Raw genomic sequence first — 26,339 nt, forward strand, 5'->3', positions numbered from 1 at the left:
AGGGCTGGGGATCTTTTTCTATTTTAATTGAGGGGATTGTTACACAGAGTGAAGTGCATACATCTTAAGCTACAGCTTGATGAGTTTTTAAAGTGAAACATATTCCAGCCATTAGATAGAAAACCTCTACCCCTCCCAGTTCTCCTGCACCCCTTTTCCAGTCAATCCCCACCACTTGCCAGAACCTGTCTATGCCACGGGACAACCCCAGGAAAACTCGTTTTCGGCAGTGTTCTTAGAGAAGTGCTGCCAAAGCTAACAGATTTGTCATTTATAATCTAAGCAAACACAGGGTTGGTAAGATTGGTAAGATTGGTAGGGCTTTTGAAAAAAACACATTAGAAATGAAACTTCTCCCTCTCCCACAGCATGATAGCACATGATGTATTAACACAAAAGGAGCTATGTTCTTGGGAAATTTCTTAAAACAGATCTTTTTAGGTAAGTCTACTTAAACCACTTTCTTTTTAAAATTTTTTAAAAATATATATATTTTATTGATTTTTTACAGAGAGGAAGAGAGAGGGATAGAGAGTTAGAAACATCGATGGGAGAGAAACATCAATCAGCTGCCTCCTGCATACCCCTTACTGGGGATGTGCCTGCAACCAAGGTACATGCCCTTGACCGGAATTGAACCTGGGACCCCTCAGTCTACAGGCCGACGCTCTATCAACTGAGCCAAACTGGTTAGGACTAAACCACTTTCTGAATATGCAAAAGCTAACTCCTCCTCCTGCATGGGCCACAAATGAAGCTGATTCTCCATTAGCCAAAGGGTTTATGCCCAAGTCGGACAGCTTAGTTGCAGGTGAGTAGGTGAGCATAAGGGGTTGGTCCACGGAGAATATTAGGATGTTCCCTTTTCCTTCAAGTTCCTAAGAACCACACCAACACTAGTTCCAACACCTCTCCTGCCGTTTCTGAGTTAAAAACAGAGTTAGAGGTAGGAGCCACCACCTCCGTGGGGCAGGCTGTCAGTCAGACAGGCTCTGCAGAATTCAGCAGCAGGAGAGGATGTGGTCCCGCCTGCACACTAACAAGTGCCACCACCCCCAGACCCTGTTTGAGATGCTCCAAATCGGTCCCTCAGCATTCTGACGCCCTGTGCCGCTCCTAACACAGTGGCTTTCAATGCAGGACCTGAGAAGCCACTTAACCGACTGCACTCGCTATGGGGCAACTGAACGTGGAAGATGAAGTGAAGGAGCTCAGAATCAGGGTCCTAACCAGGAGTGAACCCTCAGACACTCTCATTGCTCCTGACCCATCTGACACTTCCTGTAGCCAGACACTGTCTGTTACATTTCCATGACCCCCTTCCCCAGTTTTATTTTTAAAATGTGTACGCTTGAGCCACATTAATACCTGAGTTTGAAGTTAACTGAACCATCTTCACCAAGTGCTTGACAGTCCTTCAGTTCCAAATATCCTTCATCAAACCAACTGCCACCCACTGTCCTGGAGTTCTTCATCCCCAATGAATGGCAGCAAAAGGGCCCGTATCCTGAGGGACCACTGGCCCACGAGAAACCCTCCCACAGCAACTCAGGTTCCTCCATTTCTACACCCTTAAATCACACCTTCTGAGCATCAGTTTTGTCCTTTGCCTGTGAGGACAACTTACATTTCCAGCATGACTTGGTTCAGCAAGATGCCATCCACCAAGTGCATGTACAGGTTGTCTTCCTTGCCTCTGGCAACTGGGCTCAAAGTTTTCACCTGCGAGGAGAGAGTGCAGGCAGAAATCAGGAAATGTCACCCCACGTGCACATTCTGAAGCTCTCCGGGGCAACGGCGAGCAGGGCCCCTGTGGGCTGAAGGGTCACCCAGCGCCCACCCTCGCTTCAGTTGGCACCAAGCCCACCTTTCCCCAGGGCCTGTCTCCCTGCCCCGATCCCGGCTACAGATGTGAGACAGCAGGAGGCAAACTTTCTCACCACTTTTCTCCAGCGTCACAGGACAGGGAAACATGAAAAATAAACTTTTCAACACATTTCTCACGTCGTCTCTGATCTATTGGAGTCACTGTGCCCGTCCCAGCCGGTACACCATCCCACTCAGACACACCCCAACCCTCACCTGTCACCACCTTCCACCAGCTGGTCTCGGGTTCAAACACTACACCAGGATATTTGGGGGAGTGAGTGTTTTTCCCCAGTGGTCCAGCCACATGGGCCGGGTGACCCCTCAGACCCTGTCCACTCCAGACCGGCAGCCTAGCGCCCTGGCGGGATCCAGAGCTGGGAGCACCACAGGGTCCTGTACCTGGTGCAGGGGCTCCAGAGTAGGAAACCCCTTATGCCCCCCGGCCAGGACCCCTGCCCCCAGCTTGGAGACCTGCGAAGACCCGAGTCCCAGGACTGCCAGTGCCCAGGTGGGTGGGCTCTGTGGAGACCCAAGTGGGGCAGGAGAGGAGCCAGGGCACCAGCAATGAGACAAGGAGGCAGGTGCACTCACCCAAGCCACCAGCGGGCTCTGTAGAAAGAGCTCCATGAGCTCCCGGACAGTATCGTCCATCCTGAGGCTGTGTTCACCGTCCATCGCTGCGCACACCGGCTCTGGGCCCACCAGCTCTGTGCCCACCAGCTCTGCGCCACGCATTGCCAACGGCTATTCGCCCCACATTCCAAACGGCTCCTCACCCCACATTCTAAACGGCTCTTTGCCCCACATTCTAAACGGCTATCTGCTCCACATTCAAAAAAGGCTCCTTACCCCACATTCTAAACAGCTCTTGAGCCGCTATTCCTAATGGCTCTAGGCCCCATATTCCAAAGGGCTCTGGCAGGGAACACAGCTGGGCTGGGGGCTGTGGCAGCTCCTGGTCAATGCTAAGTGCTTCAGAATACACCAAAATTATGACACACTCCCTATGAAATTTAAAATCTCTCTGAGCCCATAAAATATAAGGAAATCTCAAGGGTCTATATCTACCTCCTATGTAATTATACATGTAAGTTAAGCACTTAAACATAATTTTGCCAATCTCCATTTTAAATTATTTTTTTCTACCATCCAAATTGCAGAAATTTGATCAGTTCCTTTGAAGTAACCATTCATTCATTTTCTTTTGTTAAGTCCCACCTAGTAGCTCAGCTTGGGAGTTCTCCTCCCCATCCACAGTGAAAGGAGATGCTCCAGTTAGTACCTCATACATTACAACACCTAAACCCACCAGTCAACTGCGTACAAAACGATTTGATGGAATATTAACTAATAAGTAATTTAGAGGAAAGAAAAATGAACAAAATGAAGCTGCATATTTGGGAAACATTTAACATAAAGATCTGAACATAGCTTTCTGTGCAAGGAATATTAAACTAGCACATGCAAGAAAGACATTTAGAGAACAGATATGCAGGTATGTCAGAACAAAATTGAAACATTTAGGCTATCAATCAATGAACTAAAAGTGTTTTAATTATTTTCTAAACTAGTAATGATTTTATTTTGGTTAAAAATTTTATTTTGTTTAAAATAAATTTAAAAGTTTTAAGTAAATGAAATCTTTGGACCTATGATAGAGGGGGACAAAGTACCAATGAGCATTTTTATTAACTATCTAGCTCCAATAAATATTACAAATTACTTAAAGTCCAGGAACAAAAATGAAAAAAATCCCACCTACAGGTGTTATTTTTTCATAACTGCCTAAATCAATTCCTCTTATAGAACCGACCACAAATCTCATAGCCTTCATTTGTGGGAAGCATGATGAGATTTAAAATAATGCAAAACAAAATCCCGTGATCTAAACGGGAAACAAATTTATAAATGTAGTTACCTGAACTGAGAACACAGCAAATTACATATAACTTAGAAATTCTTGATATATTGAAAATTGCTTCTCTTATAATTATGCAAATCAGGATTTGAATAACGGTTGACTATATGAGCTTATGCCAATGAAATATTAACTGGATGCTAAAATTTTAAACTCTCTGCTTCCAAATTTCAGGGCCAAGGTTTCAGAGAAATGCAGCAAAATGTATGGGACTAGAACTGTTTTAAAGAAAACACATAACAGTGACATAGAAAACAGGGAGGCAGACTGAAACCACAAAAGAGTGCGTGCAAGCCAGTGGCTTTGTAATACAGCTTGAAATCTGGTATTGAAATCCCACCTACTTTCTTCTTCCTTCTCAGGATTGCTGAGGCTATTCGGGGTCTTTTTTTATTCCAGATGAATTTTTGGAGAGTTCTTTCTAGGTCTGTGAAATATGCTGTTGGTATTTTAATGGGCAGTGCATTGAATCTATAGTTTGCTTTGGGTAGTATGGACATTTTAATCATGTTGATTCTACCAATCCATGAACATGGTATGGGTGTTTTGAACAAACAAATGGGATTATTTAATTCTATCAAAATGTTAATTTATTGGATGTCTTCAAAATAAAATATAACAACATAGCATTTAAAAATAGCAATACCGTTCATGTTACTGAAGTTATTTAAGCAATACATTCATTCGATGGGATTTTAACACAAATCTGCAGAGACCTGATTTTATTTTTAAGTGACTCAAGAGCAATTCAGTGATTGACCCCTAAGGGCTTCATGCCCCACTCTCAATTCCGTGAGGACCTTCCGACCCCCACAGAACTGGAGGTCAATGGGCGCAGCATCGGGAGAGCTCATGGCTGGGGCACAGAATTCAGGGGATGCCATTAGCTGAAGCACCACAATGGCTTCCCTGGAACCAGTCATATCTGGTGTCCTTCATGCCATGAGTGAGGGTTAAGTGAGAAGTGGACCATTAACTTCCTGTGTTCACGTCCAGTGAATGCCTGGCCTGCTGTCGGTGGTCAGGTCTATGGCTCTGACTACATCTCCCTGAAATTCTGTCCCAGCCAGAACCATCAGGTTGTGGAGGATCCCGGTCTCACACAGGACGGGGAGGAGGTGGGAGACACAGGAGGAAGGCGCCCGGGCTCCATCACACTGTGCAGGCAGGAGCGGGACTGGCCGTGGTGAGGATGAAATAACACCCTGACTTCAGAAGGCCGGCTCCCTAAGCAGCAGGTGCCCGCAGAGCCCGGCCTGCCCTCTGCCCTGCCCCGGCCACCTTCTGGGGAAGTTAAGGGACGACCTGCAATGAGCTCTCCTCCGCAGAGGACCCAGCGCGGACTCCTCACCGTGGGCTTAGCAGCTTCAGGGCCCTGCCTGCTGCCTGCAGCCCTCCACCCACAGGCCCATGCCTGCCTCGTGCTTACCGAGGCCATGAGCACCGGAAAGCCACCCTCTTCCAGATGCCCGAACTCTAACTTCCGCCAGGGGCGGGACTTCCTGGTGGAGATCAGGGAGCAGTGAGGGGCAGGCTGGCGTCCACTGTTGGCAAAGGGCGGCAGCCCTAGACACACGCAGGCGCAGTGTGTCTACTCTCCGAAAGCCGGGTCCACTGACGTGGCGGTGAGTGCAGAGACATGTTCGCACTTCAAGTCAGGCGGGTCTGGCTTTTCACACGTTCATTGGCTCTCAGGTAAGGTGACCAGATTTTAACATTGGTAAAGCGGGACACCATTGACCGGGGGCGGGGGGGGGGGGGGGGAGGTATGGTTCTTGATTAAAAATTTGGTCTATATGGAGCAACAAATATAGTTTTGTAATATATTTTTTAAAATTTCAACATAAGTACAATTTACAAATATAATTTAAAAAGTATGTATAGTATTATTTTATTCTTTGGCATATTTCTCATTTGAGTGAATTTTTTTTAGTAGATTAAGTCCAAACAATGATGGTCAAATTCTAACAACAAACCAACATTGCGAACTTTGATAAGCAGTTCTCGATAATCAGTTCTCAACAATTATTTGTTATTATTAAAGTTTAACATTATAAAATTAACAAAAATAATATAAAACTCATATCCTGGCTAAATAGCCACATGGCCGCTGAAAACTGTATATTCCCTTCCCGTTCTCCCGCCGTTCCCTAGCTTGTCGTGCATTCTTTCCAAAAATCGGGACTTTTTTAAAATGCCGCGGGACGCGGGACAAATTGATAAAAATCGGTACTGTCCCGCCAAAAGCGGGACGTCTGGTCACCTTACTCTTAGGGAATATCCACTTTATATCTTAATAATAAAGTATGACTTCCAAAATACTGTCATGGAAATTCTGGGTTAGTAGTCAAAAGCTGAATTCCAAATGTGTTTCTTCTTTTCTGCTGTAAGCGTCCTCGTCACACACATTCCTCTTGCCCAGGTGAAAGAAAAGCACCCCCTTCCTTGCCATGCAGATGGGTGCCTGTGGGTGGTGAGAGCCGGTCATATACACAGAAATGAAAGGATAAAGGCACCTGAGCATCAACAATACCACTGCCATTCTGGTAATGTCTTCAAGGAAAAGGGTTATATTTCACTTTCTCCCTGTACTTTCTCAGGGTGCCTAGCACATAGTAGGTGCACATGTGGGGTGACCAACTTGTCCCACCGTCTGGCTCTTTGGTCTTTGGCTGGAACGACTGGATTTCAGAAGGCTAGAGAAATGTTTGAGTGTGGTATAAAAGTGAAAGAAAGATCTAGTCTTTAATAAAACCTTGTATTCATAGTTTCAAACTGTAAGCCATCGCACCGTGTGAGAAACGCCAGGACAGAGGACTGAGGGAGGGTTTATCTTCTAGTAATTTGCAATGGAAGGACATCTTTGCCATGGTGCTGGCTCAAAGTGGTGGCTCAAAGTGATGGAGATGTCCCTCAGGAGACAAAGGGTTGTGCCCTAGACCTCTGTCAGCACCACACCAGAGTGACTTCTCAGATGTCCCCACCACTTGACTGGGGCCCTCAGCATTGGGGGCTGTGTCACTGGCACCTGCCTCATAACATAACTTCCGTCCTGGCAGTCCTCTGGGAGTTACACCCTTTTCCGTGTACTTCACAACCAGAGCCACACTCCCCCCTGGCACATATAGCTCCGCGGTGTCCAGCCCCCTCTCTGACCTCATCTCAGGGGGCTCCAGACACTCTGACCTCCTCTGATTCCTTGTGCACATCAAACAGAGGCTTCTTACAGCCAGCCTCCCCCTGTGGAGTGGGTTGATGCTCCTCTCAGCTCTTGACCTCTTGGTTACATCTCAACCTTTGGGTCTCAGTTTATGCGTGTTCTTCTCAGAGTGACTTTCCTGGTCACACGGTCCAAGCAGCTTCATAGGCACCCTAGGATTTTCTCACAGAATCCCATTTGTGTGTGTGTGTGTGTGGCCTTGTCACACTCTGTTCACATGCTCTACTAGTTTAATATCTGTTCTACCTTGTAGACCTTGAAGGTGGTGTCTGGCTCTGTTTTGTTCCCTGCTATGCCCTACAATGTAGCATATGCCAGGCATCACTGAATATGGATCAACTGGATGCAGAGCCCATGGGCTGAATTAGTGAATGAATAAACTGATGACTTCAGAATTATGGTGTCCACAAGAAAAAAATTATAACTGTGTGGTAATGGATATTAACTAGATTTACTGTGTTGATCATTTTGCAATATATGCAATATCAAATCATTAAGTTGTATACCCAAAACTAATATAATGTTACATGTCAACTACATCTCAATTGTTAAAAAAGGAAAAAAGTATGAGGATGTTGATAATATCATTTACGTTATTGATAGTACAGGATTAGAATGTTTTACATTCAATTAAAATATTTTATTATATTTTTACACTATAAAAATAATGTAGAATCACTGCAAAAAATCAAACTAAACAAGAAGATACTACTATACAAACAGTTCATTTTCACTGTCCTCTCTATAATCCCTCTCCTTCATACTCACCAATGTTAATAGTTTTTGTGTGTGGGTATTATTCCAGATTTTACATAAATACATATGTGTTACTTCTTTCATACATGTTTGTGCATGTGTAGATTTATATACTTGTATAAGTAGTTTTTTTTCTGTAAGAGAAAAATGGGAGGCTATTTTACACATACTCGGTAACTTGCTTTTTCTACTTACTACTTTTTTCTACTTAATAAAATATCATGGCCATCCCTCCAGTTCAATACACACACATCTCTTTATTTTTAAGACCTACATAATATTTCATAGCATAGATACCATAGTTCTTCATCTAATTTCCTATTGATGAAGTGGAAGTGGTTTTCAGAGTGTTGCCATTACAAATAACTGTACAGTAAATTTCCTTATATAATTTGTGCTTATTCACTAGATTCTCTCAAAACATGTGGGGAAAGCATGGGCATTTTTAAATAGATTCTACCAGAATTTTCTAGGAGGGAATGTACACCCCCGTCAGCAATGTGCAACCGAGTCCATTTTCCTCTGTCTCAACTAAGAATGGATGTCTTAGTTTCTAAAACTGTTTTCAAATCTCCGCTTCCTTGTGGATGAGGCTTACAGGGAGTCATCCTCCTTCTGGAGTCCTGAGGCCTGAGAACGGAGAGCGGATCCCCTCCCTTCTGACGGGTTGCACAGGGACCTTGGCTAGAACACGTGGGGAGCAGGTGGTGGAGGAAGTAAATGGGGCTGAGGAAGTGAACATGGACACAGAGGCTGTGTTAAGGAGTCTGCCTTTGAATGGCCGTGAGGATACACAACTAGCCGGACAGAAGTCTGGGTCAAGGGCGAGTTTGTGTATGCTGACCTACTTAAAGAAAATGCGTTTTAATGGCCGAATACCTCAGTGTGTCTCTCAAAAGTGAGGGCAGTTCCTCACCTAACCGCAACACCATTGTCACACCCGCCAATTTTCAATGAGTCCTTCATGTCATCTAATAGTCCGTCCAAATAGATCCAGAGACACAGAAACATGGAACAGACTGTGGAATGTCAGAGGGGGCGGGAATGGATGGGTGGGTGGGAAGAGATCGGCCAAAGAACTTGTGTGCATATATGCATAACCCATGGACACAGACAATAGGATGGTGAAGGCCTGGGGTGGGGGGCAGGGGCGGGCTATAAGGGGTCAATGGGAGAAAAAAGGGGATACATGTAATACTTCCAACAATAAAGATTTAAAAGTAATAGTCAGCCCACCTTTATATTTTGAGACCTTTATCTTAATTGAGAGAGGAGGTTTTAAGGAGCACACCCAAAGCAGGGAAAGCATTGGAAATACAGGGGAGAGGGACTGACAATGGACAGATTAGCCTGAGGAGAAAGCAGGTGGTGTTTATCACACACACAGGCAGGGGGTGAGCTGGGACACAGCAGGCAAATGCATGCTCTTAGGGGGTGGTTGGAGGGGAGGAGAGATGGGGTTACAGTGCTGATGGCGCTTCTCTGTGTTGGTCCTCACATATAAAATAAAACCCCTGTCTTTAAAGACCTTGTTGGTAAGTTGAATATATTGCAGATCCCTGCAGATCCCTGTTACAGGTTTCTGGTCTTCTGCACCTCAACTCCAGGAAGAAATTTTTGGGCATTAGTGGCTTGGTGTTAAAACGAGTGATGAAGTAGGACCTAGTTTGAGAGAGAGAGAGAGAGAGAGAGAGAGAGAGAGAGAGAGAGAGAGGAGAGAGGTGTTATGAGATGCCTGCGCCCCTTAAGGGTTAGAATTCAAGTCTGCATTACTTTAGCAGTAGGTGACTAGCATAATATGGAAGTAAAAGAAAAAGTCCATTGATGTTAATTCAATTTATTTTGATTCTCCTTCCCCCACCCTCCAAAAAAGCTGTGGAGTGGACTCAGAGAGTCAAAGTGAAGTAATCTCAGAGATCATGAAATTCAAATCCTAAAAGTGTTTGGGGGTCTCTAAGGTATTGCTTGGCCCATGGACTTTTTAGGTTTCTTGCAGAATATTTTCTATGACTTTTAATAGTAAATTTCTGAACCAATGCTGACAGCTATTTCTTTAATGTATCTATGGCAGAGAGAAAAATTCAAGGTCCTCAGAAGTGTTCATTACATCTGACCAATGTGGGCAGAATTTCTCCTGCTCTTTAGTAGAGTCCCAGCTGCAGTCACGGTAAGTGCATATTCCATAGATTTTGTGTAAATAAAGGTAGGGCTGCTCCTTCTCTCTCTCTCTCTCTCTCTCTCTCTCTCTCTCTCTCTCTTTCTTTCTAGCTGCTTAAGTAGCTTTATTTCAATAATTTGCATGCCATAAAATTGACGTTTAAATGTGCAATTAAATGGTTTTTAGTAAATGAACAGAGTTGTGCACCCATCACCACAATCCAGCTTTTTCAATTCCTCTCATCTTAAGTTGGTCCCTTATCCGTGATTTGCCGTCATTCTTATTCCTGTTCCCAGCCTCGGGCAGCCGCTCTGCAGGCTTCCGGCCTTTGTGGGTTTGCCCTTCCTGGACAGATGATAGAATCGTAGGAAAGGCCGTTTTTGTGGCCCGCTTCGTTCACCAGCACAATGTTTGCCAGGCCCCATGTGTAGCGCGTGTGATGCTGTAGTCCTCTCTGTGCCCGTGTCCATGGTGCACATGCACCGCGTGTGGTTTATCCCTCAGCAGGTGATGGACGTTTGGTCTGTTCCCACTTTTTGACACTGTGAGTTACTGCGCTATGAACACTGGAGCTAAGGTCTTTGTGAGGACATATGTGATTTCTTTTTCCTTGGGTAGATGGTTAGGAGTGGAATGATTGGGTCAAATGGTAAATGCACTTTTAACTTTTTAAGGAATCGCCAGACTGTTTCCATTCCCACCAGCCACATCTCAGGGCTTCAGCTTCCTTCTCCTGAACAAGATTGGGTATTGTTGGTCTCTCATTGTAGCCATGCCAGGGAGTGTGAAGGGCTTTTAATTTGCATTTCATTAATGACTTACGATGTTGAGCATCTTCTCATGTGCCTATTAGCCATTTATTTACCTTCTTAGGGGAGATGTGTATGCATGTCTTTGCCCATTTGCTTACCTCTTTATTTTGAAACTAGAGGCCCAGTGCATGATTGAATCATGCACGTGTAGGGTCCCCTACACGCTTTTGCTTTTGATCACGGGGAGCTGGGTGCCTGTCCGCTAGTGCACCAGGCCTTTCAGAAGCCTCCAGCGCGGCGGAGGCTTCTGAAAGGCCTGGTGTCTGAGCAGACAGGCATCCAGCTGCCACGCTTTTGCTTTCGATCACGGGGAGCTGGGTGCCTGTCCGCTAGGGCACCAGGCCTTTCAGAAGCCTCCAGCGCGGCAGAGGCTTCTGAAAAGCCTGGTGCCTGAGCGGACAGGCACCCAGCTCCCATGCTTTTGATGGTCCGTGGCCGCTGAGTGGGGCTACCCTGCCGTTGAGAGGCGCAGGGGGCGGGACTCCCACCCCCTGCGCCTCTCAACAGCAGCGTAGCCCCCCATAGTGGCAGCGGATCCGTGCCTTTCAATGGCCGGATAGGCCACCCCGAGTCCCGCCCCCCAGCCTCCCGCCGCCTAATCGTGGGCGTAGCGGAGTGATGGTAATTTACATGTTACCCTATTATTAGATAGGATAATTATAAACCACAGGAAGTTGCAAAATAGTAGAGGGGTCCTGCACTCTTTTTGCTCCAGAGGTAACATATTATATAACTTTAGTACATAATTCAGTACATGATCAAAACTAGGGAATTGACATCATATTCAGACCTTATTCAGGTTTTATCAGTTTAAATGGATGTGTGTGTGTGTGTGTGTGTGTGTGCGTGTGCGCGCGCGCGCGCGTGCACGCATTCTAGGAAGTTCTCTGTGTGTAAATTTGTGCAGACACCACAGTCAAGGGACAGAACTTCTGTATTACCTTAAAGCTCTCCCTCATGCTTCTCCTTTATAGTCACATACACCACCCCACCCCTGTCCCTACACCTGATGACCACTAACCTGTTCTCCATCTCTATACTTTTGTCATTTAAAAATCTCTCTCTATATAAGCCTAATATGCTAAGTGTCCAACCATTCAACTGTTTGACCAGTTGCTATGATGCACACTGACCACCAGATAAGACGCTATGACCAGGAAGTTAGCTTCATGCTGGGGTCTGGCTGATCAGGACTGGGCGAGATGGGCCAGACATGCCCTGAAGCCAACCTCCCATGGTCCCTCCCTGGCCTCTAAAATATTTCTTCTAATCAATTTCCTTTCAATTTTCATGAATTCGTGCACTGGACCATTTCTACATATATATATATATATATATATATATATATATATATATGTCTAATATACTAAGTGTCTGACCATTTGACCATTCAAATAGTCACTATGATGTCCACTGACCACCAGGGGGCAGATGCTGTTATTGGTAGGTTAGCTTGCTGCTGGGGTCTGGCCAATTGGGACTGGGTGAGATGGGCCAGACACACCCTGGAGCCCTCCTGTGGTCCTTCCCCAGCTGGCAAATCTCCTGCAGTCCCTCCCCAGTCAGCCAGTCCCAATCGGCTGGGTAGGGACTGGGCAAGATGGGCTGTACACATCCTGGAGCCCTCCCACAGTCCCTCTCTGGCCAGCTAATCTCCCACGGTTCCTCCCCACCCTCTAAAATATTTCTTCTAATTAATTTCCTTTTAGTGTGCACGAATCTGTGCACTGGGCCTCTTCTCTCTCTCTCTCTCTCTCTCTCTCTCTCTCTCTCTCTCTCTCTCTCTCTCTCTCTCTCTCTCTCTCTCTCTCTCTCTCTCTATCTATATATATATATATAAAGCCTAATATGCTAGTAAGTGTCAACTGTTCGACCAGTTGCTATGATGTGCACTGACCACCAGGGTGCAGACGCTTCAACCCGTAGGTTAGCTCGATGCTGGTTCTGGCTGATTAGGATTGGGTGAGATGGGCTGGACATGCCCTGGATCCCTCCCACGGTCCTTTCCATGCCAGCCAATCTCCCACTGCCCCTCCCCAGCCTCTAAAATATTTCTTCTAATTAATTTCCTTTCAATGAGCCTCTAGTGTTATGTAAAGGGAATGCTATAGTATGAAACCCCCGAGGTGGGCTTTTTGCAGTCAGCATAATACCCTCGAGATCAGTATGGGTTATTGCATGAGTCAGTACTTTGTGTTTTTGTAATTTAATCTTCAGCTGCGTAAAGTTTCAAGGGAGTGATGATAAGACCCAGATCATTTTGTCTCCATCACCAACATACAGGCAAAGGATGACTGCACCAGTGGAGGTAAACGCAAGCACTTTTCTTGAGAAGTTGAATATCATTATGTGTCATAATTTGCAGACTTTAAAATAAAATATGTGTCCTTTTTTAGAAGATAGACCCCATGCTGTTCCAGGAAAGCAGTGGAAACCTGGTGCTGTACACAGGAGTGGTTTATCACACACAGAGGCAGTGGCTTCCTCCTTAGCTATGACTTGGTAATGTTGCTTCAGTATGATATTTAATATCCGTTACTTGTCTGTAGGATTTGGCAGAAGGTATTCTAAGAGTTGACAATGAAGTGTCCAATGTAGGTTGGCCTTAAGTTGGAGGTGTAAGACTTACCGCCTTGGATGGATTGGCACTAGGAACATGGCACAGATGGTGAACCTGCAACAAGTATAGGTAGATAGTTTTAAAAGAGTTAAGCTGAAGTTCAACAAAAAAGGTAGTTTAGAAATTGGCATATGTGTAGCTTTGCTAAATCTCAAAGGTTTTGTAAGGACTCATTATATTACATGTATACTATGTTGGCTGGGTTTTTATCAGTTGTAAAATTTGCACACATAATCATGTAAATTTTACAAATTTCAATTATGAGGTTTAAATACGTATACAGAGTTTGAAGAATAATGCATGAACATTCATATAAGCTCCACCCAAGTTAAAATATAGGGGCTGCCAGTATAGTTAGTCTCCTGGGAGTCTTTCCTGACTCTATCCTCATCTCCCTGCCTCCCTCAGATAGATACTGTCCTGACTCTTACAATAAATCAGTCCCTTATTTTCATTACTCGTTGTTTTGCAATTATGTAGGGGTCACTAAAGTGTGAATTGTTTAGTTTTTCTCATTTTGAATTTTTATATAAATGACACCATATCATATGCTCTTCTCTGACTTGATGTTTTTGCTCAACACTGTGCTATTTATAGATTGATCTGTGTCAGGTGGCTGTTGTTTCCTTATTCTATGTTGCATGGTATTCCATTGTATGATACCAAAACCTTTACTCTTTAAGTAGCCACTAGGTTGTTTGTGTTGTTTCTTCTAGTAAACAATGCTTTCATTTTTTATTATTTAACTAGAGGCCCGGTGCACGAAATTCGTGCACAGAGAGGGGTTGTCCCTCAGCCCAGCCTATACCCTCGCCAATATGGGACCCCTCAAGGGATGTCCGACTGCCCTTTCACAATCCAGGACTGCTGGCTCCCAAATGCTTGCCTGCCTGCCTTCCTGATTGCCCCTAACCGCTTCTGCCTGCCAGCCTGATCACCCCCTAACCACTCTGCTGCCAGCCTGTTTGCCCCCAACTTCCCTCCTCTGCCGGCCTGGTCACCCCTAACTGCCCTCTCCTGCAGGGTTGATCACCTCCAACTGCCCTCCCTTGCAGGCCTCTTCCTTCTCAACTGCCCTCCCTTGCAGGCCGGGTGCCTCCCAACTGCCCTCTCCTGCTGGCCATCTTGTGGTGGCCATCTTGTGTCCACATGGGGGCAGGATCTTTGACCACATGTGGGCAGCTATATTGTGTGTTGCAGTGATGATCAATCTGCACATTACTCTTTTATTAGATAGGATAGAGGCCTGATACAGGGGTGAGGGCCAGCTGGTTTGCCCTGAAGGGCGTCCTGGATCAGGTGGGGGTTCCCTTGGGGCGTGGGGCGGCCTGAGCTAGGGGCCTGTGGTGGTTTGCAGGCCGGCCACGCCCCCTGGCAACCGAAGCAGAGGCCCTGGTATCTGGAATTTATTTTCCTTTTACAATTGAAACTTTGTAGCCTGGAGTGGAGCCACGCCTGGGGCTCCCTCCGAGGCTGGTAGCCATTTGTGTTGGAGTTATAATTGAAACTTTGTTGCCTTAAGCGGGTGGGCCCGGGCAGGGTGTGCGGAAAGCTTTGCTTCCCCTGTTGCCGGCGGCAACCCTGGCCTGCTCTCCCAAGCTCCATTCCACCGCCATTTGTTTGAATTTGTTTACCTTCAATAATTGAAACTTTGTAGCTTGAGTGGAGGCTTAGGCCTGGCCAGGGCAGGTGGAAAGCTTGGCTTCCTCTGTTACCTAGGAAACCTTGCTCTCTGTGGCTGTAGCCATCTTGGTTTGGGTTAATTTGCATGCTCGCTCTGATTGGATGGTGGGCGTGGCTTGTGGGTGTGGCTTGTGGGTGTGTCGGAGGTATGGTCAATTTGCATATTTGTCTATTATTAGATAGGATTATTTTTAAAGAGGATATGTTTATTGATTTTTATACAGAAAGGAAGGGGAAGAGAGAAACATAGATATGAGAGAGAAGCATTGATTGGTTGCTTCCCATACACTCCCTGACCAGGGATCAAACCTGCAACCTAGATATGTGCCCTGATTAGGAATCAAACCTACAACCTTTTGGTGTATGGGACGACACTCCAACCAACTAAGCCACCTGGCCAAGGCCAGTAAACAACACTTTTAAAAAATTATAGGGGGAGACAAAATGGCAGCAGAATAGACGGACCTGTCCCGAGCCTTGTCTCAGAGCAGATAGAACAAGCAACTAAATCAAATAACATCCACCCTGAATTGGTGAAGTACTCACAGTTGGTGAGACAATTTGCAGGTAGGAAGGGTAGAGGACACCTGGAGAATGGTAAAATCAGGGATCTGGGCTGGAAAGAACTGTAAGACCTCCGAGCCCAGAGGGTCAGAGGGAAACCTTACAGCACCAAGGCCATGTTCCTTGAGTCAGGCATAATGTCTGGCTGTGGAAAGGAGGTCTGTAGGACTGCTGGTCACAGGTATTCTAGATCTGGGTCCACCGCCACGAGAGACTGAGCCCAGAGGGGGCATTCTGGATGGCTGCCCAGGTCATGCCAAGCTGGGAAGAAAGGGGCTCACAGAGGTGCAGCTCTTTCCCCTCTTTTTAGTCTTTGCTTTTGTTCACTGTACTTAGTTCATAGGACCTTTCAAATACAGACACTCACCTGTGGCTGCGGTGCATGAGCAGCCCACCCCGGTCCGAGGAGCAACCCACCCCTGCCCAAGGGGCAGCAGCTGCTCGAGCATCCTGCCCCCGTCTGAGGAGCAGCAGCCATGAGAGCAGCCCGCCCCTTTCTGAGGAGCAGAATCCACGTGAGCAGCCCACCCCTGTCTGAGGAGCAGCAGGTGTGGGAGCAGCCAGACCCTGTCCAAAGAGCAATCCCCCTGACCCAAGGAGCAGCAGCCGCATGAGCAGCCCACCGCATGTGAGGAGCAGGAGACGTGCGAGCAGCCCACTCCTATCTGAGGAGCAGTAGCTATGTGAGCAGCCCACCCTTGTATGATGAGCAGCAGTCCTGTGAGCAACCTGCTCCTGTCTGAGGAGCAGCAGTCTGTGAGCAGCCCGCTCTTGTCAGAGGAGCAGCAGTAGCGCACAACCTGCCCCCATCCTAGGAGCAGCAGCCCCATGAGCAGCTCACCCCCATTAAGGAGGAGCAGCCACATGCAGCCAGCCCCTGTCTGAGGAGCAGCAGCCCCGTGAGCAGCCCATCACCATCTGAGGAGCAGCAGCTGCACGAGCAGCCTGCCCCCACCAGCCAGAGGAGCCACCACGGCTGTAAACAGTGCCCACCAGAGGAGCCACTGCAAACTGAGGAGAAGCCACTACCACGACTGCCCAAGGAGCAGCCACTTCCCAAGAAGCCACTTCAACCCAAGGAGCAGCCCCTGCACGACACAACACCTAGATCCTTTGGTGAGAGCAAAAATGGGTAGACAAAGAAACCTCCAAAGGAAAGAAAAGAAACCACCAGAAAGGCAGCTAAGTGAAACAGAGGCTTGCAATATGTCAGAAAAATAATTCAGAATAAGGGTCATACAGTTCATGAAGTGGATGGAAGAAATAAAATCACCAAATTATGTAAGAATCAAGAAGAAATAAAGAGTGATATAGCTGAAATAAAAAACACCATGCAAAGTTTCAACAGTAGACTAGGAGAAGTGGAGGAGCAAATTAGTGAATTAGAAGATAGGGTATCAAAACACACCCAAACTGAACTCGAAATTGGAGAAAAAAAATTAAAAGACAGGAGGAGAGCCCAAGGGAGCTTTGGGACAACATAAAATGAAGCAACATACGAATAATAGGGGTGCCAGAATGACAGGAAGAGGCACCAGGGTTAGAAAACCTATTTCAAGAAATAATGTCAGAAAACTTCCCTGATGTGGGATGAAAAAAGTCACACAAGCACACAGAATCCCAAACAAGATGAATCTCAAAGACTCACAGCAAGACATCATAATTACAATGGCAAATGTTCACGACAAAGAGAGCATCTTAAAGGCTGCAAGAGAGAGACAGAAAGTTATGTACAAGGGATCTCCCATTAGATTAACAAATTATTTCTCAACAGAAACACATCAGGCCAGAAAAGAATGGAAGGAAATTCACAAAGTGATGCAAAGCAAGGGACTAAATCCAAGAATACTCTATCCAGTAAGGCTATCATTCAAAAATTGCAGGGGAAATAAGGAGCTTCACAGACAAAAAAAAAGGCTAAGGGAGTTTATCACTACCAAGCCAGCAATGCAGGAAATCCTAAAGAGACTGGTTTAAAAAGAAGAAGTAAAAAGGGAAGAAGGAACATAGGCACAAAAAATAAAAATGGCTACAAACAAGTACCTATCAATAATAACTGTAAAAGTAAATGGACTAAATGCCCAATCAAAAGACATTGAGTGGCTGAATGGATAAAAAAAATGACCCATATATATAAGCTGTCTACAAGAGACTCCCCTCAGAACAGGGACCCACACAGACTGAAAGTGAAGGGATAGAAAAATATAGTCCACACAAATGGAAACGGAAAAAAAAAAAAAAAAAGCTAGGGTAGCAATACTTATATCTGACAAAATAGACCTCAAAGTGAGGGCTATAACAAGAGATAAGGAAGGCTACTTCATAATACTAAAGTGATCGATACAACAAGAGTATATAACCCTGATAAACATATATGCACTCAATGCAGGAGCACCAAATACATTAAAAAAAACACATGGAAGATATCAAGGGAGAGATCGACAACAAAACAATCATAGTAGGGGACTTTAATACTCCACTGACATCACTGGATAAATCCTCTAGACAAAAAATCAGCAAAGAAACAGCATTTTATTTATTCACTAGCTGTTCCTGACCACGCGTTGCTGTGGCTCAGTCTGGTTAAATGGAAAAGAAAGAAAAGAGAAAGAGCATGTTTCTAATATGTTTAATTTCACAATATTGTGGGTATACAATATTTTTTGTTGTTCCATTGTCTGTGCAGATATAGAGATTGTCTGGTTTGCCGACTCTAGAACACGCAACATATAATTGTCCATGTGAGAAGCAATCCGTGTCTAGATCTAAACCACACAATTCTAAAGATTGGCCCTGAGCTTTGTTGATGGTGATTGCAAACGCCAATCGAATTGGGAATTGCAATCTCTTAAATTGAAATGGCATATCCGTTGGAATCACAGGAATGCCAGGAATGAGGACATCTTCACCTTTGAAAGGTCCTGTCAAGATTCTTGCTTCTACCACGTTGCTCATTAATTTTTTTACTGCAAGCCGCGTGGCGTTGCAAAGCTTTGGCTGGTTGATATTTCGCAACATGATAATTGGCACGCCGATTTTCAATTGCAGTACGTGCGGTGGCATCCCTGGCAGATCGAGTGACATCCCTGGCAGATCGAGTGAATTCAAAAATTCTGTTGGATAATTAACCGCTTCATCTGCTTCCACAACAGTGTCGACAGACTTGTATGTGACTGCCTCGCTGTGAATGTTAGACTGAATGATATTGTGAAGTTCGTAGATGCCTTTGTTCTTGGCCACAAGAATAGCTCGTTCACTCAGCCAATCGTGATTCTTATCATTGGTTTGAATATTGGGAAATACTTTTTCAACCAATTCTTCTTTTGAAGTCACTAAATTGCAGGAGTTATGAGGTAATGAGATTCATCCTGAAGTCAGATCAACCGGCACCTTTCCGTTCCCAATTTCCAGCAATTGCTGTGAGAATATCTCAGCTGTTCAATCATCTTGCAGCTGGACACGCATATTTGTAGTTAATTTTAACGTCTTTACATGTCGCCACAAAGTAGAGTATTTCAGGCAAGCATTTATTTCGTCCGCTGGTGTCGATGGAGGAATTACAGGTAACGTTTGCCTGAAATCTCCTGCAAGCAATATTAATGCGTTCCCAAATGGTCTGATGTTTCCAAGCAAATCTTTCAATGATAGATCAAGAGCCTCGAGCGATTTTTGGTGCGCCATTGTGCATTCATCCCAAACAATAAGTTTGCATTTCTGCAATACTTTTGCCATGCCGAATGCTTTGGAAATGTTGCACATGGGAGTTTCAATGAATTGCATGTTCAATGGCAATTTCAAAGCGGAATGAGCAGTCCTTCCACCTGATAGCAATGTCGCAGCTATTCCGAATGATGCAAGAGGCTAAGGCTATGTCATTTTGGGATCGAATTGCTGCCAGAATCAATGTAATTAGGAACGTTTTACCGGTTCCTCTTGGCGCATGTAAGAAGATTTCTCCAACCCCGTTAATGACAGTGTGCATTATTTGATCATAAATGCCTTTTTGCTCAAGCGTTAGCTTAGGAATATTTGATTGCACATACGACAAAAGATCACCCGTGTTGTAATTTTGTTCACGACACAATTCTACATCGAATGAACAGCAACAGATCGATTGAGTGATGGCATTCCCAATTGATTGATAACTTTGTTCATGATTTCTAAGCACAAATCTTCTCTCATTATCAACATTTAAATGGAATCGTAAAATTGGAAATTTGGAAATCGTAAATAGATCATAAATCGGAACCATTGAAATGGAATCGTAAAATATTTAGGATAGCTTGTGTTGCTTTTACGTCCAACAGATGGCATTGTTTTACACAAAAAAGCATGTTTTTACCTGTCACAGGTGTGACATCTATATAATTGTAGGTATAAGGCATATAAAAAAACGTGCATATTCCAATGTAATGTTATGTCAAAATTTTAAAGCTATTAGTGTAGAACTTTCGGAGATTTAAGATTTTGAACAAACGAACATTTACATTTTTATTTATATAGATTTATTCATTTTAAAATATGTATATATTTTAATTTCAGAGAGGAAGGAAGAGGGAGAGAGAGAGAAACATCAATGATGAGAGGGAATCATTGATGGGCTGCCTCCTGCATGCCCCACACTGGGGAATGAACCTGCAACCCTGGCACGTGCCCTGATCAGGAATCAAACTATGACCTCCTGGTTCAGAGGTTGATGCTCAACCACTGAGCCATGCTGGCTGGGTGAGAAAATTGCCATTTTAATTTGGTGAGATTTACCAGCTGTTTTCGGTTTTGTTTAAATAATTCTTACATTATTATGAGATTGTTATGCTATATCCTCTTCCAGATGTTTGAAGTTTTTGTTTTATGCTTTTAACTAGGGGCTCAGTCCATTAGATTTGTGCACTTGGGGGGGGGTCCCTCAGCCCAGCATGCACCCTCTCGCATTCCAGGACCCCTCGGGGGATGTCTGCCTGCCATGGAGGCAGGAGAGGCTCCTGCCACTGTCACTGCACTTGCCAGCCAAGAGCCCAGCTTCTGGCTGAGCTGCACTCCCCCTGTGGGAGCGCCCTGACCACCAGGGGGCAGCTACTTTGTTGAGCTTCTGCCCCCTGTTGGTAAGTGCGCATCATAGTGACCAGTCATTCTGCTGTTTGGTCGAATTGCATATTAGCCTTTTATTGTATAGGATACTTGGTGCACATGCCTTCGTGTCCCAACATTTTCTCTGGAATAGTTGGAAGACTTTTGAACTTTCAAGCATCTCCCATCTTTCCTCTGTCCTCCTCTCTCCTCCCACACTTACACATTTTTTTGCAATACCATGAAATGATACAACCTTGTCCACCCTCAGGAGTTTTAAAGGTCTCCTTCAGTGTGGAAGGTGAGGATGGTAAGCAACAGAATACTGATGAAATGTGACTTGAACAACAGAAATTTGTTTTTCTCACAAAATAATGAATCCACAGGCAGGTGGATCCAGGATTGAATTCAGCTGCTCAGTGAGGTCATGGTAAGCGTCTCTCTTCCCACTGTTCCCTCATGGCCACATGATGGCTGCCCCGGCTAGAAGGTGGCCACAGCTCCCATCATCAAAGAAAGGAGAACAGTCCTCTCTTCACTATTGTGCTTTTCATCAGGGAGGAAAACAGCTTCTCAGAAATCAACTATGAGACTCTCTTACATGAGCCCTTGGCCAGAACTGTCCCAACTGCAAGGGACATGGGGCAGTTTACTGTCAAACTGCTCCTGAAGGAGGTGCCTCAGCCCCGGAGAAGGAGGAGAAGGTGGTGAGGGGAAGGGCAGTTGGGAAGTGTCTGAGGGTGAGCTTCCTGTTTCTGCTGTGGACACTAATGGCCCCGTACATTTCTTCTTGGATTTGTGAAGGAAAGGTGACCCGAGATTCAGGCATGACTGTTTCAAATCAATGTTCTAGTATCCTAAACTACTCCGTCCAATATGGTCAATATTAGCCACATACAAGTTTTAAAAATATATTTTTGTTGATTTCAGAGAGAGGGAGAGAGAGAGAGAGAAGAAACCTCAATGATGAGAGAGAATCATTGATTAGCTACCCCCTGCACAGCTCCTATGTGGTATCAAGCCTGCAACCCAGCCATGTTCCCTGACGATGAATCAAACCGTGACCTCCTGGATCATGCATGGATGCTCAACCACTGAGCCACACCAGCCCTGAAGCCACATATAACTTTATAAAATTAAATTTAGATTGATTAAAATTAATTAAAATGTAAAGGTCACTTATACATTGAGGTTTCCATTTTTGGATACCTAGAGAGTGCTGACTTGGTGTATAGACCGGCTGGTTTCCATTCACAGGAAATAGAAACAAAAGGAAATGTGTCTCCCTCAGAGCAAGAGTGTTCACATGAGAATGAGCACCTTTGGCTGATTCAGCCACATCTTTGCATGGGTCTCTCTGGTACAGCTCCCCTCCTTCTGAAACACTCACCTACAGATGGCATTCTTTATCTTTTTTTCTAAAAAAGTTTTGATGATGGTTTTAATTTTAATGATAGATTGTTCCAGTTGTGTCAGTCAACTATGGCCCTTCTGGTAGAACCAGGGGTGTGTACCATGTTTCCGTACCATCCTGTGCCAGTGGGACCATTGCTCTTCCTAAGATGAATTTGACTGCGAGTTAAATTCTGGGCTCAGGGAGGAAGGAAAATGATTAAGGAAGTGTTTAGTGGAGGGAGTTGTTTTGAATCATTCCTGTTGCAACCAAAGCAATGCTCTTTTAAATTTTGTAAACAGCTACTCTGGTGGTTGTTGCTGCTCAAATAGCAAATCAAGCTACACACTGAGGGAAGTGGAATGTAGCTCATTATGTAATTTTTACTTGTAATGAAACCACTTCAAGATGTGAAACAGTGCTTGGGAACTGAACGCGAGGCCCTTCAGCCCACGGGCTCTAACCACTGTGCCAGACGGCCAGGACTTGCCACTCATTTTTGTATGGCCTGGGAGCTAATAAGTCTTTACATTTTTAAATGATTAAAACAATTTTTTAAAAGAATGGCATTAAAAAAAAACTCTATAGAATTCAAAGGACAGTGTCCATGAGTAAAGGGTCATTGGAGCACAGCCTTGCCCGTTTATTGACAGAGGGCCTAGGACCACCTCCTGCCCAGCGGCAGCGCAGAGTCACTGCAGCAGATACTGCATGGCTTAACCTTCCATGTTTGCATTTCTGCCGCTCCCTGCACAGATAGAGAGAACAGACTCCCAGGTCTGGGCTGGCCGCCAGCACAGTCACTTTCTGGCTAGTGGTTATGTCGCCATCCAGCCACCTCTGCAGCCAGGTTGCCAGCCCCGCCCCATCCCTCTCTGTGATTTTGCTGTCCATGTCTCCCCTCTGGTCCAGGTCCATCTGAGAAGAGAGTGAGGAAAGAGCCCTCCAGGGCCACACACAGAGTAGGGGGAGCCTGGTCACGCTCCTCCAGGAACTACTCCAGGGTGACCATCCTCTGCTCCGAGGGCACAGGGACCCCCAGGCCTGAGGCTGGGCCACACCCCTCTTCTGGATGCCTCCTTGTGGGGAGGCCCATTCTGGGTGGCGGGTACTCCTGGCGGCTGAAGGTACTGCGTTCTGGGTTGCTGGCATCCTGGGGCGGGGCAGAGTGCTGTGTCCCTGCTGGGCATCAGGTCCTCACTGCGGAAGCTCTCGGGCCTGCGGTGGAGCAGGCCGCGTCGGAGAAACCTGGTGTCAGGGAGAGGGGACACAGAGGGACACACTCAGACTCTCACTCTCACTCACCTGCCTCCAGTGGGCTCTGCGCTGCCTCCTGCTCACAGAGCAGAGGGAGCCCTGCTGGGGAACCCAGAGCACACTTCTCCCAGGCTGGCATTGGGGATGTCGAGGGCATGCTGGAATTCTCTAGAAGTTCACACCAGGATTTAAAAACAAAAAAAAAGGTGGGAGGAAATGCAGAACTCCTGCTAAAGCTGAAATTAGCAACAGCTGTGAGGCACCACACTGCTTAGCCCTTGGGACAGCGCAGACAGACCATCTTCTGCACCATTAACAAGCTTAGACACCGTAAAGGAATCACACTCACCCCGTGTCCTCTGAGCATGATGGACCGGAACTCCCAGCCCTGTCCCCATCTGGAAGCTGCAGGAATTCAGACTCGGAGGATGGGTAGCTCACCCAGGTGCTCAGAGCTGGTCAGTGAGGAGATTGGATCGGAACCCAAATCCGTGAAAACTCCCAGGCCTGAGCCTGAAACTGCATGATGTGCCCTATGGAGGCAAACCCATCAAGCTTTGAAAAACTTGCCAATGGTCTTCTTTAAATCATACAGATAACCCCAAGCCCGGAGCGGAGATCCAAGGGCACTGGAAAGTGCCCAGAAGGAAGGCCGACTTACCCTTCAGGCCGCGAGGTGAGCGGTCACTGGAAGCATCCCTGCGGCTCTCTAAGCTGCCTGGCGGGGACCCTGGGAGGAAAGGACCACCCTGAACCAAAGGGCCGCTGACCCAGTCTAGCCAGACTACGCCATCCAGTCTGCAAACGAGACAGAACAGAGTGATTCTGCCACAGCTCAGGGAGCGCCCTCAGAAGGACGGACCCGGGTTCTGGAGATGCCCCGGGAGGGGTCCTGCCTCCCCTGAGCGCCAGGCCCCGTGCACAGTGGGCATGGGCTGTGCGGGATGACAGCCTGTGCTTCTGTGTCTGTGAGGTCTGGGGCTGGGGCTCAAACAGTGTTGTTAACAGAGGAAATTTCACCCAGAATTCGGGTATAGACCAAACAGGGCGGCCCGGAAAAGCGAAGGGTTGGAGGGTGGGGAGCCCACCCTTAGGACACATGGAGCTTCTAGAACATGTGGAAACACGCTGCCTAGACCAGGACAGTGGCACCTGGTGAGGGCGGGAGCCAGGACAGGGCAGAGTGTGAGCGCCCACGTGTGCACAATAGAGCCGGTGCCCGCTCTAGGGGCGGCTTCACCTCGGTGGTCTGAGGGGGCGGGTGCTGGGGCCTCAGGAGGAAAGTCTCCCCTTCACTGGAGGGATGTAAGCAGGAGCTGCATGCTTGGCCCCTAGGGGAGGCAGGGAAGGGGAGTTGAGGAACTGTGGGTCCCCATTCCCGCTTCAGCATTAACACCTCCACTTTCACCTCCTGTATGTGTGGGACTTGCACACAGGCCTTACTTGAAGGACAAGCACTGTTGATGGGAACAGGTGTGAGAACCCAGGCTGAGGGGCACCATGCACCGTCCACTCCCCGTGCTGCCTGCGGTTGGGAACTCGAGCGCCCGGAACCGCTCACAGGGGCTGTCCTCTGAAGTCTAGCCCGCGGGGAACATAAGGCTGGAGAGTCGGCAGACCTGGAACATCCACGGGGATCCTGGGCCTTTTGCGAGACAGCCACCTCTGACTCTGGCCCAGCCCCTGAGTCCTGGTCGTGTCCTGGTCCTGGAGGAGGGAGGGACAGGTGGACCGTGCCCTTAGGGAGCCTGTGCCTGCCTGTCCTATCTCCCCCTGTTTCTCCTGCCGGGACAGCCTCACACTCGGGACTCTATCTGACTTAACTTTAAGTCACACTTCCGCCTGCGCAATGACTGGCACTCCAAAGGACAGCAGTGTCCTGCCCTAAGGGCCATGCAGCACAGGCAGCTGACACTTAGTGTCCCGGGAGCCCCTCCCCCCTCCAGGGCCAGCTGCACCAAAAGCAGGGCCCTGAGAGCAATTCTCTCCCAGGGGCCTGGGCTCTCCAGGGGCTGGAGGAAGGAAAAGGAGAGAACCCCCACCTGAGGGAGGATGCGGGCTCCCTAGAGACTGAGCCTGCACCAGCAGCTCCTCCCAGCAACGTCCAGTATCCATGGGCCACCAGTCACTGCTCTTCCCTGAGAAGGACTAAGATGCCCCGTGCCTCAGGCCTGCCAGCTGCTCTCTGACAGCAGCCCTGGACCCCTCCAAACTGACACCAGGGTCTCCATTTTGCAGACAGTTCTAGGTCCACCTGAGCGTGAGCACTGGGCTGCCAGGGAATCGCCGTGGGCAGTGCTGGGTGTGCAGTGTGAGGGGCCCTCGGGCAGGCTCCGCAGGCGTCTGGACAGGCCTGGGCTCTGGCTCAGGATGGGATCCAGGCTGAGACAGCCCGAGGGTTAGCCTGGAGGGCCGGGCCTGGAGCCACACAGGCCGCTGGCAGGCCCAGGGGAGGTGGTGCTCCAGGGCTTCTGCTCTGCCGAGCCTGGGAGACCTGACCCACTGCTGAGTGCCCACAAGGGACACGGAGTAAGCCCGCCCCAGCCACACACGGCACCGAGCCCCTGACACCCAGCAGTGAGTGGCTGCTGTTTCAGTGTCTGGCCAGGAGCACAGAGGGACTGCCTCCTGCCCTGTGCTCACTCACCTCATCTTCTCCCAGGGGTGCTTCTGATTTGTAAACAAGGGGCCAGGTCCTGAAGCTGCCCCAGGCAGCCTTGAGGGCAGGGACCCCGTCTGTCTTTGCTGGGCTTGTCAAACCACGGTTATGCATGCCATAGCTTCCAGGACCTGTGGGAGGTAAGATTATGAAAAATCAAAACCCCGTGTCTTCTCGTCAGGTTCTAACAGCCCGGGACAGTCACTTTCAGCTCTTTCTGCTGTCCTCAGATATTTCATCTCTGGGTTAGAAGCAGAATGTCTTTTTAAGTTTTGAGCTTTATTTCTCCCTTTCTGTTGCGTATTTTAAATTTCCAATTGCTCTTCCCCAAATGCTCCTTTTCATAGCATCCTGCTCTGGTTT

The 26,339-nt window shown here is 47.0% G+C and overlaps 1 long non-coding RNA gene across 2 annotated transcripts; it reads right to left on the reverse strand.

Moving 5' to 3' along the window:
• Positions 1-23,001: 23,001 nt before the first annotated feature.
• Positions 23,002-26,063, reverse strand: LOC129151864 (uncharacterized). Of its 2 annotated transcripts, none has more exons than XR_008558570.1 (5): positions 25,965-26,063; positions 24,761-25,024; positions 23,979-24,047; positions 23,667-23,850; positions 23,002-23,308 (listed from the first exon to the last, which is right to left on the reverse strand). It is a non-coding gene; the product is annotated as an uncharacterized LOC129151864 (long non-coding RNA). The 2 variants fall into 2 exon arrangements; XR_008558569.1 differs by having other exon boundaries at positions 23,979-24,115.
• Between the last annotated feature and the right edge of the window lie 276 nt (positions 26,064-26,339).

The sequence above is a fragment of the Eptesicus fuscus genome, chromosome 16 (genome assembly GCF_027574615.1).
Source record: "Eptesicus fuscus isolate TK198812 chromosome 16, DD_ASM_mEF_20220401, whole genome shotgun sequence".
Classification (NCBI taxonomy): Eukaryota; Metazoa; Chordata; class Mammalia; order Chiroptera; family Vespertilionidae; genus Eptesicus; species Eptesicus fuscus.